This window comes from Sturnira hondurensis, unplaced genomic scaffold (assembly GCF_014824575.4).
Source record: "Sturnira hondurensis isolate 20B ecotype Veracruz unplaced genomic scaffold, ASM1482457v3 Scaffold0004068, whole genome shotgun sequence".
Taxonomy (NCBI): domain Eukaryota; kingdom Metazoa; phylum Chordata; class Mammalia; order Chiroptera; family Phyllostomidae; genus Sturnira; species Sturnira hondurensis.
Genome location: NW_028076699.1, coordinates 4,085,749 through 4,097,821, shown reverse-complemented (window position 1 = coordinate 4,097,821; position 12,073 = coordinate 4,085,749). Strand labels below are relative to the sequence as shown.

Here is a 12,073-nt window from a genome sequence, read left to right as displayed (position 1 = left end):
TTTTGATATTAATAGGTTCTATTATTTTTTCTACCCATTTTTAGACACATCTAATCAAGGTAAGCACCAAAATGCTAACACTTTTTCCTGAAGAGAGAAAGGCTAAGATCTCCTTTACTCAAAGACGAACCCCACCCACAGGTGTCCAGCAGACCAGCATTGCTTCCTTCTCCACCTTGCGGCCAGGTATGGTGGCCCGTCTGGGAGCAGCCAGGGAGCAAAAGGAATGTGTGCATTCTTTCATGTGGGGACATTTGTAAGTGGTGACAGCAAGGTATTGTGTTGAAATAGCTCACCTATTAGAGGTTGTGAACACAAGAAATCATTGTTTTTTGAAAAGCAATATATACATGCTTTTACAAACATACTTTTCTGCTTCTGCTTCACTCAGTCTAATATTAAACATTTGTATTCCATCAGAGCAGTGGGGAGAGGTCTAGCTGGGGCTGGGGGCCTGCGGGGAGCTGACCTTTGGGGCATGTCTTGGGCTGGTCACAGTGAAGAGTCCACATAAGAGTAATCGATAGCTGGTGTTTTCGTGTGAATCTTCTCAAGTAGTCAGGGTTCACTGTGGCTTTTTTTCTGAAGAAGGTTGACATCAAGCCGGCTTGTGTCTCATCATCCTTTGACAGTTCTTCGCTTTCACGTCCCCCCGCAGGGGACCACCTGACTGCGAGCAGGAGGGGGCTTGTGGAGCAAGGGTCCCGCTAGTTGGAGGGTGCCCCAGGAGAGCTCTGACTAGGGGTGTGACTCCCAGGTCGCTGTGCACAAACCTCTAGAATGCACTCCCCCACCCCCGCAAGTACTCTCACCCCCGCAAGTACTCCCACCCCCGCAAATACTTACACCCCTCGGCTCCAGCAGCAGCAGGCTTTTTTTTTTCAAAAACACTTTCCATCTCAAAATTCCATTTCAAATTTCAAAATTCTGGTATATCCTACAGTCTACACAGGATTCTTAGGCTACGTTGAGAACTCTTTCACAAAACATAGTTTCTGCAGTATAATTCTTAGAGAAGGAAAGAGGAAACTGGTAATTCAGCTCTGTTTGTAATTAGACCTTGGCATAGTTTAGGGGGTGGAATTCTGTGGCATTAGTCCATTCTGTACCTGGTACAATCGGTGGGCTGGACACTAATAGTTGTTTTCCACTGTTGTCCTTCCTGCTGGTTGACTTTGCATCTAATTGTCTTTACTCTTAAGCCATGAAATGTCTGGGGAGTGGGGAACCCATGTGTTCACACTGTCACCAGAGGGTTCCTTGGAGCTGGACGGTTAATGTGGCCTTCGAGGCTGTCCAAAATGGTGCACTGAGCCTGCTTCCCAAGGGGTAATACCCAGGAGTAATATTTGGCGAGGTTCATGAGCACAAAGCACATTAAATACAAGGGGAAAGCAAAGCTGATGTGCCCTTGGTCACACAAACCCCGCCTGTGGAAACTCGGCTGGGAAACTTAGGCTGGGGTCTGGCTGTGTGCCAGGCTCAACTTTATTAGTAGGTGATGGGAAGCACCCATATGGTTGAGTAGGGGAATATACAAACTCTGTGTTTTAGAAAGATCATTTGGGACAGGATAGAGAAGTTGAAAGCTAGAAGCTCAGCTGCAAAGGCATGTAGAGTCCAAGACCCCTGTACTGGGTAATCATAGAGGCTCATACGGATTTCAGAAAGAGCCAGCTCAGTCCTGCCCAGGGCAGAGTTTTCCTGCAGAGTGATAGTTGTTCACGTCTGTTTTACTAGGAAAGACAATGATATTGATCAGGGGAATGTTTCATCTCCTGCAGAAGTCAGACCAACAGAGAGTGTAAGAAGGACGCTGCCCAGCCGGGTCATCTGGTCCAGGGCTTGGGGGATGATGCACGGCACTGTGCCCTTTAGCCCCTTCCACCCCTGCAGACACCCAGGAAGCTGGACTTTCTCCTCAGTCCCTGCAGGCTCCTGGCCACCACGGATGGGAACTCCAGTCTCGGCCGTGTTGCCTTTGTCCCAGCCTGGCACCTCGGTCTGTGCGGGAGAGAGCCAGGACGCACTGGCTTGTTCCTTCACCAGGACTTGGAAAGTCCTTGCTTGCTGGATCCGAAGGAGGGAGAGCAGGATTCTTCCTGGAAAAGGGAATGGCTTTGTGGATCTAAGAAAAAGAACCATCAAGGTACAAGAGACGCAGTAAACCCCCCAGGGGCCAGGGCCATCAGCCCTGGGACAAGCCTAAATTGCAAAAGGTGTCTGCCAGAGAAAATAGGGGCAGGCTCCTGTCTTCTTCCAAACATCCAGGGATTCCAGGAGGAGAGAAAACGCAGGAGTGGTGAAACAAAGTTTGTGCCCTGTTCCTGCATTTTCCTGGGACAGAGAAAAGAATGGTAAGGACTCCTGGAGTCAGCTCTTCGCTGAGGGTGCTCAGGGCCAGCAGGTCCCTGCCCACAGCCCTGGCACCCCTGTCCGAGAGGTAACCAACAGCCGCAGTCGGGGCTCTGGGCAGTTTCCTCACAGCCCTGGGGCTCAGTGCTGGGGGAGGCCGACCCAGTTAACTCTGCAGCCCATTGCTCTCTCTCTGAAACGTCATAAAAGTGTCCTAGATATCTGGAAAGCAGTTGCTTAAAGTCCTAGGGGACTTACACACACACACACACACACATCCTCATGAAGGTGCTTTACTAGTCCTTAGGCTAGATATAAGGATCAAGACTGATTAGTAAACTATGAAAGCAAAAACAAGAGTAGCTGCCTTCAGTCTGTCACATTTCTACCCCTTCGTTCCCATCCTTAGTCCTTAACCCACCTCCTCTTACCAACAAAGGACCGAATATCTCAGGACACCAGTGGGAGGAGGGGCTTGGATCTAATATGGGGCAAGAGGAATGCAAAAGAAAGTCTGAGAGAATCCATGAAACACTGACCAGAAGAGAAAGACTCAGTGCAGCCCCAAGGAGGCAGCTGAATTTGGGAATGTGGGAGACCAAAGAACCGGGAGTGTGGCCAAGACCAACCTGACTAGGGCCAGAGAAGGAAGGTGAAAGTGACTTCTGTGAAGGATTGCCTACCAGGAAGCAACAAGGACTGGCCTTGGCCTTGTCTGGTTTTCAGAGGGAAATGGGCTCTAGCACAAGGTGAGCAACCTTCCCTTCAACGGGGACTTCATGAACCCAGGAGACAGCCCTCACTGCCCACAAAAGCTTCTAATCTCCATTAACAGATACGGCTACACATCCTGACCTCTGGCCTTCGGGGTCTGGATGCCAAACCTAAATGTTTCAATGCCTGGGAACCTGCCAACAAGCTCCTCTTGCGAGTCCCATGTAGGTGAGCAGACCACACGTGGAAACACTGCACCGTGGTCCCTCCCTCCAGCCGGAGCACGAGGACTTCTCTGCTAGGGGCGTTTCCCAAGGTAAGTATATTTCCCCGGTTTCCTCACACGCCCATCAAACACCTAGGACTCCACTCCTTGTGGGTTCAGCCTTTTAGCCAGGGTAAGGTGTTTTGTGCACAAATATGAGCAATTCTGATTGGTACCCATGTTTAGGAACTTCCTCTGAGCCTCAAAAAAAGCTTTCCTTGTTCTAAATCTCTAAAATTGCAGTTAGTTTGCATAATGGATCACTGTATTTGAAAGTAGAGACTCCCAACTTTATGCAATTCTCCTTCCACCAAAAAAGTCTACCAATTTGAGATACTAATTATGCAACCCCACTTAGAAGGGAGGGGCGTGGGGACACTTACCAGCTGTGTGAGAGCAAAAGTGGGAAAGGGCCTAGGGGGCAGAGAGAGGTAGGGTTAGATGAACCTTGGAAAATTCCTCCTCCTCTAACATTTGGTTGGGTGAGATCACTCCAAACAAATGCAAAGTGTTTTTTCCCTCAACCTGGGCCCCAGCATTAGCAAGTAGGTATCAAGCTTTGGGACTGTAAGGAACACACGGCTGCTACTGAGGACTTGCTAGATCATTGGCCACAGGTGACTGAAATAGTAACTAGATCGCCAGAGCCCCTTATCAAATGCTTATGGACCTTGGCTCTATTTCATCTGATGAAAGTCCTTCAGGATCCCCATCATGTCTGCAAAGCTGCTGGCCTTGGACAGAGCAACACATTCATCTGCTTCAGACGAGCTGCAGGTAGCTTTGTGTTCTGGTTTGCGACATTCAGGGCTGGCAGGACAAAGCAGGGGGCTGAGGGAAGCTCAGGGACCTCTACCTTGGTCTCCCGGTGATGTCACTAGTGACAAAGAAAGCTGCAGAGTGGCATGAGAATCCAAAACAAGGTAAGGGGGGAGAGACATTTGGACTTCCTGGGGATAAGAAATCTGCCACTGATGAAGCCGAGGTTCAAACAGAAAGCAGTAGCCCTGGATGGACACTGGGGCTAGGACACAGCAGTAACATCTTCCCACAAGCACTGCCTACCAAACATTCGTGTCCTGGGCTGACGCCAGGACATCCTGGAAGAGCCCAGGATGGTCTCTGTAGCCTGGTGGAAGGTGCCTCCACCACGCTTCCCTCTCAGGACTTCAAGTTGATGTAGAAGCACCGGGCTCTTCCAGGTTCCAGGAGAGCAGAACCCTTTGCCCCCCAGTTAAGGCCCTGGCTCATGAAAGCTCCTGTTCTGCCAGTGAGCTGTGGAGGAACAGCCCTGTGTAGACTGAAACAATGACAGAACCAAGGCCCGAATGTGTCCTTTTCTCTAATTAGGCCAGTGCTTCTGACGGCCCTCCTTTGACTGTTCTCTGTGAACAAAAGTGTTCTACAGCAAAAATAGAATGGTGAACTTCCGGTCAAGATGGCGGTGTGGGCAGACTCGGCCGCCGCCTCCCACAACCATACCAAAATCACAACTAAAATACAGAACACCCACCACTCAGAACTGTCAGAAATCGAGTTGAATGGAAGTCTGACAACTACGGAATTAAAGAAATCACATCCATCCAGACCTTCAGGCAGGGTTAGAGACATGGAATGGGCTGGTCCCACATCCACCTGTGGTAGATAAAAATTTGCGTGGGATACCTCTGGAGTGAGGAGTCCCAGCCCCACAACAGGGCCCCCCAGCCCGGGGTTTCAGTGCCAGGAAGATAAGTCCCCACAACTTCTGGCTGCAAAAAACAGCGGGGATTGAGTCAGTGGAAGAAACTTCTGGAGCCCCGAGCAGTTCCTATCAAAGAACCCACAAATGAATACACCACCTCAGACTCACTCCCTCTGAGCTCCAGCACCGGGGTAGTAGCTTGAAAGGCACCTGAGGCATACAGGGAGAAACTGAAGTTTCCGGCATCAAGGCAAGCAGAGGACATTGTCCCTTTCCGGAACCCTCCCCGCACAGAGACAGCAAGCTGGTGCCATATCTGAGACTCCAACAACCTAACACTACTTGCTCTGCCCTGAAGATCCGCTGAGACTCTGCCCCGCCCACCCAAGCTACTTTTCCATGTGAATGGCTGGTCTTGGCTCGGGCTTTATAATGTCCCAAATCCTCTCGAATAACCAACAGCTGGCCTCAGTGAGCCCCAGGCCCAGCACTAGTAGCAGCCAGCCTAGGTTCACAGCTTGGCTTCACCTGGGAATCTCCAAGCCCAGCACAAGTAGCAGCCATCTCAGATTGCTTTACAGCTCAGGCAGGGTGGCCATGGGCAAAACACAGGAGGGGGCTGAACTTAGCCTGCACCAGCTGGGAAAGCCCAGGGCCTGTGCACCCAGTGGGCAGTGACAGACCATTTCGGAGCATCACCACCCTGCCCCTGATTCTCCATGGAGGGTAGAGGGTGGTGGTGAGTGGTCACACCCATTCCACCAGCTGGCTGGCCTAGGTAAATCCCTCCCATTGACCTGCCAACAGCAACCAAGGTTCAACTACAAGAGGAGGGTGTACTCAGCCCACACAAAGGGTGCACGTCGAGTACCCAGCTTGGGTGATAGGGGAGGCTGTGCCACTGGGCCCTACAGGACACCTACTACATTAGGCCACACTATCAAGACAGGGAGTCATAGCAGCTCTACCTAATACATAGAAACAAACACAGGGAGTCTGCCAAAATGAGGAAACAAAAAAACAACAACAACAAAAAACCATGGCCCAAATTAAAGAAGAGATTAAAATTCCAGGAAAAGAGCTAAACGAAATGGAGATAAGCAATCTATCAGATGCAGAGTTCAAAACACTGGTTATAAGGATGCTCAAGGAACTTAGTGAAGACCTCAGCAGCATAAAAAAGATCCAGTCAGGCCCTGGCTGTGTGGCTCAGTGGATTGAGCACCGGCCTGCAAACCAAAGGGTTACCAGTTTGATTCCCAATCAGGGCACATGCCTGGGTTGTGGGCCAGGTCCCCAGCATGGGGTGTGCAAGAGGCAACCACACAGTGATGCTTCTCTTCCTCTATTTTATCTCCCTTCTTCTCTGTCTAAAAATAAATAAATAAAATCTTTAAGAAAAAAGATCTAGTCAGAACCAAAGGATTCACTACTTGAAATAAGGAATGGTGTATAGGGAAACAACAGTAGAGTGGACAAAACAGAATCAAATCAATGGTTTGGAACATAAGAAAGGAAAAAAACAACCGATCAGAACAACAAGAAGAAAACAGTCCAAAAAAATATGTACAGCAGAAGCAGCCTCTGAGACGACCACAAGAGGTCAGCACTCACACCCTAGGGGTGCCAGAGGAAAAGGAAGGGCAAAAAACTGGAAATCCATTTGCAAGAAAAATGAAATGAAAGAAAACGTCCCTAATTTGGTGAAGGGAATAGACGTGCAAGTCCAGAGAATCCCCCAAAAAATAAATGCAAGAGGCTCTCTCCAAGGCATAGCATAATTAAAATGTCAAAGGTTAAAGTAAAGAGAGAATCCTAAAAGCAAAAAGAGAAAAGAAGTTAGTTACCTACAGAGAAGTTCCCATAAGACTGTCAGCTGATTTCTCAAAAGAAATGTTGCAGACCAGAGGAATTTGCCAGAAATACTCAAAGTGATGAAAAGTAGGGACCTACAGCCAAGGTTGCTCTCCCCAGCAAAGCTGTCATTTAGAACTGAAGGCTGGATAAAGAGCTTCCCAGATAAGGTCAAGTTAAAGGAATTTATCACCACCAAACCATTATCATGAGAAATGTTAAAGAGACTTATTTAAGAAAAAGAAGATCAAAACTATGAACAACAAAATGACAATAATACGTATCTATCAACAATTTAGTATAAAAATCAAACTAAGCAAACAAGAAGAACAGAGACAGAATCATGGATACAGAGAGCGTTTTGATGGTTGCCAGATGGGAGGGGGTGTGGGGAATGGGGGAAGGGGTGAGGGGACTAAGAAGTACGAATAGGTAGTTACAGAATAGCCATGGGCATGTCAAGTACAGTACAGGACATGGAGTAGCCACAGAACTTACACACATGACCTACTGACATGAACAATAGTGGGGGCATTACCTGAGGGAGTGGGGGGTGCTGGGTAAAGGGGACAAAGGGGGAAAACCAGGATAACTGTAATAGTGTAATCAATAAAATATAATTAAAAAATAGAATGGTGACAGTCCTCCTAGTTTCCCAAATTTTAATGGAATTTCCTCTTTCTAAGAAACACTCTGCTTTTTCATAAACTACTTTAGCTTGTCTCTTAGATGACAAAAAAGTAGCCAATAAATATAAATGGAAAATTCAAATGTAATTCCTCTATGAAACTGCCACACAAAGGAATTGAATACACGAAGATTTCAAAGAGTACACCATCATTTTCAGGTGTTCTACTGACTGACAAGGTTGGGAAGTTGACTGAGCTCAACTAGGAGCCAAAAAAAAGGAGGAGGATAGGAGGGATGTGAGGATAAATAAACCCCGAGCTTCTTGGGAGATTACGCTGTTGGCAGTTCATGCCACCTGGGAAGGCAGACTCCCATCCACGTGCAGAGTTCTGCCTTAAGGGCACACAATAAAAGGAGGGACGGAGAGGTGGTCTCTGGCAGACAGACAAGGGGAGGGAGGGAAGACAGGTGCTTACAGGGGACGCTTACCTCTTACATTGAAAAGGAAAGCTGCTGAGGGCTCATGGAAGGTGTGATCTTAAAGACACTTGGCAGAGGGTGTTGGTTTTGTGCCCAAGGGAGAGGATTTGCTTGTAAGTTTGGCTCTTGCCTTGGCCCTGACCTTGAGCTGGTCTCTTTCCCTCCCTCTCTCCTTTGTACACATACACCCGTTTCCCGTATGTATCCCGAGGAGAGGGGTGGGGATTTATCAGGCTCTCCGAAATTCCTGAAGCATTAATAGGACTCCAGTCTGGGAAGCAAAGCCCAGCCTCCCTCCTACCCCAAAGTGAGGAATCTCCCCAGGCAGGTGAGCTAATGAGTTGCAGGTGGACTAGGATGGGCCACCTTTGCCTGGCAGGAGCTGGAGGGTAGAGGAGGGAGGGGGCCTGGAAACCTTCAGAAAGCTCTTCTGCTTTTCTCTCTACACCAACTACTCTGTGAAAGCCCCCAGCAGGGGCAGTGACCTGCTCAAGGTCACCAACACCTTGGAGGCTGAACCAGGCTCATGGAGCCAGTCTCCTGTCAGGCAAGCCACCTGACCCTTTTGAGCTGCAGCGGCCCCACTGTGGACTGGGGGTTCTCGGGCTCACTGGCAGGGCCTGGGGGTGGAGGAGCCATGTGAGGCCGGTCTGCCACTCCGCAGCCCCCAGTAGGTACTAGGTTGCTTCCTGGTCTCTTTCCTCCTGGGCTCAGCTGTTGGTGTCTGCACCCACCACTCACAGCCCACATCCGGTGCCTGCCACCAGGCCTGAGATGTTGGGCCCCTCAGGGCTCAGGCCTGTTACCCTTCCCCTGAGCGCATCCTCTGGGTCGGCTGCTGACCCCCGACCCCTGCAGCTCTCCACTTTGAATCGGTTGGAAATTTCCCAACTGTAAATTTTCATGCCGCCCTCTGTCTTCCCCCAGCAACTAATTATTTCTAAAAATTGTTCACTTTAATTCCCCCCACCCCGCCCCCACCCCACCAAGTTTCAGCCAGAGCCTGGCAACTGCTCCTCACTCCCACCATCTCTTCTTGCTTCTTCCAACCTGATCTCAGAACCAGAGGGTCTTGGTAAAACTAAAATCAGATCTGTGTTGTTCCCCTGCATACCCCTGTTAGAAGTTCTCTCTGGACTTCTGAGGAAGATGTTGGATAGCGTAGCGTGATCCCAGGAAGGGCCAGCCCATGCTTCCTCTCTGGCACCCTTTCCTCTCGAATGTATAGCCACCCCGCCATTCCTCAATCTGAATCCAGAGCCTACCCTTCTCTGGCCCCTGAGGATACCACAGCGAAAAAAACAAAGTCCCCGCTGTGGGCACTTGCCTTCGAGTGGAGGGGAGCCAGACAAGAGACAAGGTAAAGAAACAATGTATATAGTATGAGAGATGGCAGTAAGTACTCAGGAGCAAAGTAAATCTGGAAAGGATAGGGAACACCTGGCGGAGGGGCACTATCACATCAGAGAAGACCTTGGGGTAAAGCTAGCATTTGGACAAAGACTTGAAGAAGGTAAGGGAGGGAGCCATGCAGAGATCTGGAGGAAGAGCATCCCAGGAAGCAGGAACAGCACGTGCAAAGACCCTGGGGTGCCTTGTGTTCCAAGAAGAGCACAGAGCCAGGGTGGCTGGAGTGGAGGAGTAAGGGGAGGGATGGCAGAAGATGAGCTCAGAGAGGAGGGTGGGGTGGGCAACCCGGGCACATTCTAAGGTCTTATAGGGCATTCTGAGGTCTTTGGCTTTCGCTCTGGAGTCATTCCAGGGCTCTGAGCAGAAGTGGCAATGTCTGACCTGGCATTTGGATTGGAAAGAGACTTCAGGGGACAAAGGTAATAGCAGAGAGCACTTTGGGGGACAGAAATGATGGAGGCTCAGATGAGCAGGGGGTGAGAACTGATGGGGTTCTCCCGCCTTGGAGGGAGAGCTGATGGGATGCAGGTGTGAGAGAGGAGGCCCGGCTATCTAGGAACTGGCCTGGATAACACTGGAAGGCTGGAGTTGACCAGGGAGCAGTAGGTCTGGGAGGAAGGAGAGGGGAGAGGAGTATGCCGTGTAGGGACAAGACTGTGCACTGCATTTAGAGTTTTATCTGTGGCCACATGTCAGAGCTCCCTTGCCCGTGGACTTTTGCACGCGCTGGTCTCTTGGTCTGAACTGCTTTTATCACCCTGACAGAAGAACTCCAGCGGACTCCTCAAGGCTCCCTCTGTGAATCTCTCCATTACTCACCCCAGTCCCCAGTCTATCCCTCTCTCTGCTTTGCACTTACATTGAACCTCACACTGGACTTCCGGCCAACATGGAGGCATAGGTGGAAACACTGTGCCTCCTCGCACAACCAAGTTTAAAGACAATAAAGTTTTAGTAACAAAAACGCAACCAAAGCACAGAAAATTGAACTGTACGGAAGTCCAACAACAATGAACCATTCAGCCAGACTGGTAAGAGGGGTGGAGTCAGCAAGTCAGTGGCTGGGGGAGCAGGGTCAGAGCAAGGTCATGCAGAAAAGAGTGGTTGAACTGACCCAGGTGTGGGCGGTGGTTGGCAGATCCCAGGCATGGAGTGGCAACAGGCAGACCCAGTGAGGGCGCAAGGCGGCTGTGGACCACAGTCACACATTCACGCACAGATTAACCAGGCAAAGAAATGAGCAGTGAGATAGACTGCGCAACCCAGGGCCCCAGCACCAGGAATTAAAACCTAAAAGTACCAACTGGAAAGACTTTTGGGGTCGAAGTGCTGGGAGAAGCTCCCAGGCTCACAGAGAGTTTGTTGGAGAGACCCACAGGATCCTGGAGGGCGCACAGGCCTACACACCTGGGAGCTGGCACCAGTGGGTCCCAGTTTGCTTTCGGGAAGCAGCAGAGGGGACCGAAATACGAGAGAGAGCAGAAAAACGCCACTGCTCCTCTCTGACCCCGCCCCCACATACAGCATCACAACCCAGCGACTGGGTCACCCCACCCTGGTGAACACCTAAGGCTCCGCCCCTCATATGGAACAGGTGTGAACAGACCAAAACATTATGGCTCAAGGAGAACAGCTCAAAGCCCCAGAGCCAATACTTCTAAGCGACCAAGAGATAGCCAACCTATCAGATGCACAGTTTGAAACACTGGTGATCAGGATGCTCACAGAACTGGTCGATTTTAGTCACAAATTAGAGGGACCAACGAAGGCTAAACTAATTGAAATGAAGGGAAATGCACACGAAACCAATAGTGATGGAAAGGAAACCGGGACTCAAATCAAGGGAGTGGACCAGAAGGAAGAAAAGAATGACCAAACAGAAAAGAATGAAGAAACTAAGAGGACAGCTAAGTCAGGAGTGGAACCATAGAAATGGAGATCACTTGGAGGGTTAGCAACAGGGGAATGGGAGGAGGAGAAGGGGGAGAAGGTACAGAGAATTAGTAGCATAGACAGTAGGTAGAAAATAGACAGGGGGGAGGGCAAGAATAGTATGGGAAATATAGAATCTAAAGAACTTGTTACACATAGATGTGAATGAAAGGGGGGGATAGTGGGGGATGGGTGTGCAGGGTGGAGGGGAATGAAGGCGGGGGAAATTGGACAACTGTAATAGCATAATCAATAAAATATATTAAAAGGAGGGGGGAAGAACCTCCCACTGGTCTCAGAGCCTTTACTATATTTTTCCCCAGAAGGCAGGACTAAGTGTCATCACTCTGAAAACCCATGTTTATCATAATGTTTCATACCTCAGAGTGTCCTGCATGTAGCAGCTGCTCAGCAGCAGGCTAAGGGGACCTGGTTGGAATCCTGGCTCCACCTACAGGTTCTGAGACCTGATCGCTCCCCTCTTTGCCTCCGAGGGGATTGTGAGGATCCGGTATTCCTAGGTGGAGAAGAAAACAGTGGTTAGCGCGCCCTCTGCTGGAAAGCGACAGACGCCTGAACCACTCCGCCCTCATCTCCGCACTTTGCTGGGGAGGGAGTACAAGTCAGAGGCCCCTGGGAGGGGAATGGGAACCAAGGGTGGGTAACCCAACACTGCTGTTGATCTCTCACCACGACTCTGGGGAAGAGGTTAGAATAGACCCATTTTATTGAGTACCTATTTGTCCCAG

At 49.8% G+C, this 12,073-nt stretch overlaps 1 pseudogene; it reads left to right on the top strand.

The window, feature by feature from the left end:
• Positions 1-71: 71 nt before the first annotated feature.
• LOC118985033 (aurora kinase A and ninein-interacting protein-like) lies at positions 72-2,596 on the top strand (annotated as a pseudogene).
• Positions 2,597-12,073: the final 9,477 nt, after the last annotated feature.